The sequence below is a fragment of the Curcuma longa genome, unplaced genomic scaffold (genome assembly GCF_044706935.1).
Source record: "Curcuma longa cultivar G26 ecotype Majalengka, Jawa Barat unplaced genomic scaffold, ITB_CL_G26_1.1 contig_26318, whole genome shotgun sequence".
Taxonomy (NCBI): Eukaryota; Viridiplantae; Streptophyta; class Magnoliopsida; order Zingiberales; family Zingiberaceae; genus Curcuma; species Curcuma longa.
In genome coordinates, this window is record NW_027433069.1 from 1 (window position 1) to 5414 (window position 5414).

Sequence of the window (5414 nt, forward strand, 5' to 3'; positions counted from 1 at the left end):
AATTTCGGCAACATCTCCCCTGTAACAATTACAATTTCCCTGAATACATATATCATAAGGCCTACATGACCACCATAAGGCCTACACGACCACAATCCATACATGACAAAAATACATCACAAGTACTAAACTATGTGAATAAGGCCCACCACCAGAAATCTATAACATGCACACCAAAACCAAACATGTATAAGAAAATCCATACGACATAGAACAAGTTTGACACATAAATACTGAAAACATAAACAAAACAAAAATAGTCGAAGTCATCTCGACAGGGGACTAGCAGTGCGGCTCTCCAAACAAACGTCAACCTGAAAAGAATAAAACCAATGGGATGAGTTCAATGAACTCAGCGGATATCTAGCAAACATGTATAATAAACTATCCCTAGCAGTAATAATCATGTACTGTAAAGGTAGTAAAAAATGCAAACTGAAACTACGGGAAAAGCTGTATATACCAGAATCATCTATCTTGACACAACGGCACGAACCATGCAAACAGATGCAAGGTCGCCAAACCAAATGCATAAGGCCTCCTGTATGTGCATGTCAAACATATGCAGCAACCAAAATGCAGCAAGCATAAATAAATGCAATCCATGCAGTATGCACATGATGCAATGACATGGTCACCCCTGACGCCAGTCAGCCATCGTCACCGACAATGGTGAGGTCGAGTGGGTAGGGCTATGACAACTGTACACTCTGCTGTCACTGCTCCTGCGTGACCGAGTGGACAGGATGCTGGCGGAGTACACCTATCCTCCTACCCCAAATCACATGGGGGAGCATGGCTCTCATCTCCTCGTCTCACAGTAAGGAGGAGGGATCCCTGTAATGCTACCACGCTGTGGCACCACTACCCCTGAGCGGTCGAGCGGAGCCCTGACAGAGCAACTACACACACCCTCCTGATGTACCACTAACCCGTGAGTAGCAGTGTGTGCAGATCATGTAACTAGTGACGGGCTCAGACTACAAAGGAGCCGATGATCGCTAGTATGCAATCATGCAAGGATGGTGCATGACACTAATATATGCAACACCTACCAATCTATGCCTCCATATAATACGCACCAATTTGGGCATATCAAATGACCTTAGTATCATAAGTCTAAATATACATGCAAGGTATATCTAGTAGCTAATCAATGCCAGTAAGGAACAATATGTCACTACTCTGATGAACATATCTATATATGGCAAGTATCAATATGATATGGAACCTAAATAAGTAGTAGATAAAAATGACATATAACATATATTAAGTAGTGACATACCAGGACAGATATAAAAGCATAAAAAAATTATTACCAACTATAGTAAAACTATATCAGCACTAAATCCAATAAACACCACTTTATCCAATTAACTGATTAGTTATATTAATCAATTAATACAACTAATCTCAACCCATGTTTAACCAACCTAATTAAACTGTGGTTTCAAACCAATTCGGAAATTAAAACCAAGAAAATCCAAGATATCCCCAACACAACTTCAAGTTGGAGATGTTAACCACATTTTTATTAACACATCTTCTTTCTCATCTCTAATGCCACCAACATTCCCTACCAATGCTACACTACTAAATTTTCATTTAGTAAACTTGCCAAAGGATTACTTCTGTTCTAATTTAGGATTTGGGAAAAGGACAACTAATTGGCATACGACATTGAGTCTCACAGATTGTATGAGCTAGATGTGTCTTTAGTCTTTGTCCTTTAGAGACTCCACCACTTCAAGTATAGAATCACATTAGTCGCCCTAATCTTGAACATTTAAAATAACTGATTTATGGTTTGTCTAACCTTTTTGTCTCTTAAGTGTGATTCTTGTAAATTAGGTAAGCTCCTTATTCTTTAGTAGCGTTCATGAGCATATCTATCTCTACTCTTTGCTTGAGTTTACCAACGGTCTTCACCTCCGATCTACGCTTTCTCTGCTGCTTCACGCCGGGTTGCTGCCTGCCACCTCGGATCTGTTCCAACCTGTAACCTCATCAAACTCCAAAAATCCAAACATAAAACCCGTAAAAACAGGAATCCCAAGCTTACCGATGGAATCAAACAGGACGGCGAGCTCCTAAGGCGGCGAGCGGCGACCTCCCACGGCGGCGAACGGCGACCTTCCAAGGTGGAGTTGGGATGACGATCGGCCGGAAGGGCAATCGCAAGGAGGCGCGGCGCGAGGAGGAAGCGGTGTGGAGGAAGACCCACGATCGTGCAGGGAGGAAGAATCGTGGTCGCGCAGTTGGAAAAAACGGATGAACAGGGAACCCCAAATCGCGATCTCTATTTCTTGGCAACCGTGCGATCCGTGACGGACGGGTTGGCGTTGCAAAATCGGGAACTGGTACTGAGGTCTTGAAACAGAACTCTGCGATACCGTAAGGGCACTAGAGTGCTCCTGCCCGTGAATGTCATATGCAGCTACTGCAGGGAGAGTTGTCCTCTGCTGGCGATATGAAAATTGGGCCTTCTTGCCCCTCTCTATAATCTCGTTTGGCGCCCGACTCTCCTCCCTGAATAGAAACCCCTGAAGACACGTGCTAAGTCTTCAGCGAACAATCACGGCTCATGTGTTCAGGCAGTTTGCAATAATAGCAAACTGACTGTACAGGGCGCAGGCTGATAATGTGATCTCTAGCCCCACATCGTGTACAGTAAGTGTCACTGGCGGACTGCCTCTGATCCTGTCGGGGAAACTGAGAGCGTCCTGATGACGACTGTCCTGTCCTCTGGGGCTTGCCCGATGCCCTAAAAGTATTCTGGCCCGACTCTTTGCGACCGCCACGCTGCTGTCCTGTAGCTTGTGGCTGCTGCTGTCCTGAGCTGAACTGCTGGGTCTGGGCTAAACTTGCTTAATTCTCTTTTTATCTCAAACACCCTCTGCTGGGCAGACTCGATCAGAAGAGCTCTGTCTAAAGCCTCACGGTAGGTAGATGTGCCAAATCCTGCTAGCTTCACCTGAAGATGTCCATCTAGGCCCTGGACAAACTGAAGCATACGGACCTGTCCTCAGCAACTAACTCTGGACAAAACCTGGCTAACCGATTGAAATCCGCATTGTATTCCATCACCGTGCGGCCCTTTTGCTGAAGACTCTGAAATTCCTGCGACGGCGCGTCATCTGATATGACAGTGGGAAATACTGACTCTCAAAAAGTTCCCTGAATATCGCCCATGTAATGTGTTGCTCGCCTAGGATTGTGCGCTGTGTGGCCCACCAGATTTCGGCCTCGTCCCGTAAATGGAAGGCAGCTAACTCTACCTTCTCCCACTCGGAGCAAGCCGTATAGAAGAAGGTTCGCTCCACAGTCTCTAACCAAGACTGAGCCGCCCTCGGATCCGTCCCTCCGCGGAATAGCGTGAATCGACTTTTCAGTGACTCCGCTAATGCTGGAATCCGAGCTCGTGCCGCAATCAGATCCGTAGGATGAGTAGGGTTCGCCACTGGAACTGGTGGAACCAAAGGAGCGAGTACTATAGGTGGTACCGCTGAAAATCCAGAGGCGAGTGCTGTAGGGGGTGCCGCTGGATAAACCGGGGGAGGTACCTCTGGTGGTGCACTCGGATGTGCTGGGGCCGGTACTGCTGCATAAGTAGGGGCAGGTACCGCAGGTGGCACTGTAGGATAAACGTAGGCCGGAGCGACTGGAGTTACTGCAGGTGGAGGTGCCTGGTATGCAGTAGCAAGTACTGTCGGTGGATGTGCCGGGTATGCAGCAGCAGAGGGCTGCCGGTGGTGCATCAGGGTATACGGCAGCAGAGACTGTCCTGGTATACGGTAGGCACCGCTAGAGGAGGTGCCATTGGTGGGACAGTGAACACTGTCGGAGTAGGTATCTCTGGGGGGTATGTTGGTTGCTGCAGGGGGTATTGCGGGGTCCACTGATGGGTACGAAGAAGAGACCCCTGGAGACTGAGAGTTCGAGGCACCCGCAATACCATGAGAAGTCTGTCCCTGAGAGACAGGCTCAACCTCAGTAGGCCCCTTCTGGTGGCTCGGCCATCAGAGACTCGAACGTTCTCTTACGTGGCCGTCCTGCACCACGTCTCCGCGCAGGAGCATGTCTTCCCCGAGTCATATCTGTAAAAAAATTATTACCAAGTATTACCAAAGGTACAAAGTTTGCTAGATTAGATATTTTACCTATTGCCGTCTGGAGATGCCCTGTCGCCGCCTAGTCCCAAAACATGACCTTGTCGCAATAACGACTCCAAACTAAAAATCCGGAACACCAAAATCTAAAGGCATCGCATACCTTTTCTCTGATACCAAATTAAATTGGTATCAGATGAACTCCGAAAATCCGTAAACACCGAATGACTCGGAAACCTGGCTCTGATACCAAAAAAATTGGTATCAGAGAAAAGCGTATGTGATGCCTTTCGGTTTTGGTGTTCCGGATTTTTAGTTTGGAGTCGTTATTGCGACAAGGTCATGTTTTGGGACTAGGCGGCGACAGGGCATCTCCAGACGGCAATAGGTAAAATGTCTAATCTAGCGAACTTTGTACCTTTGGTAATACTTAGTAATAATTTTTTTACAGATATGACTCAGGGAAAAAATGCTCTTGCGCGGAGACGTGGTGCGGACGGCCACGTAAGAGAGCGTTCGAATCTCTGATAGCCGAGCCACCAGAGGGGCCTACTGAGGTTGAGCCTGTCTCTCAGGGACAGCTTCTCATGGTATTCCGCGGGTGCCTCGGGCTCTCAGTCTCGAGGGGTCTCTTCTCGTACCCCCAGAGGTACCCACTCCCAGTGTTCACCGTCCTACCAGCGGTGCCTACTATATACCAGGCAGCCCCTGCTGTCGTATACACTGAGGTACCACCAGCAGCCCCCGCTGCTACGTACCCGGTACCTCCACTAGCAGTTTCTGCTGGTGCGTATCCGAGCACCAACGCCAGCGGTGCCTACAGCATGCCAGACACCTTCTCCAGCAGTGCACGATGCATACCAGACACCTCCTCCAGCGGTGCCTACTATATACCAGGCAGTCCCTACTGTCGTATACCCTGATGTACCATCGACAACTCTTGCTGGCATACCCGGCAGTGTCTGCTACTGCATACCAGACACCTTCACCTGCAGTAACTCCAGTCGCTCCGACCTACGTTTATCCTGCAGTGCCACCTGCGGTACCTGCCGCTACTTAGGCAGCAGTACCGGCCCCAGCACATCCGAGTGCACCACTAGAGGTACCTCCCCCGGTTTATCCAGCGGCACCCCCTACAACACTCGCCTCTGGATTTCCAGCGGTATCACCTATAGTACCCGCTCCTTTGGTTCCGCCAGTTCCAGTGGCGAACCCTACTCATCCTACGGATCTGATTGCGGCACGAGCTCGGATTCCAGCATTAGCGGAGTCACTGAAAAGCCGATTCACGCTATTCCGCGGAGG

At 48.6% G+C, this 5414-nt stretch overlaps 1 pseudogene; it reads right to left on the reverse strand.

The window, feature by feature from the left end:
* Positions 1–2764: 2764 nt before the first annotated feature.
* LOC141818861 (uncharacterized) lies at positions 2765–3758 on the reverse strand (annotated as a pseudogene).
* Between the last annotated feature and the right edge of the window lie 1656 nt (positions 3759–5414).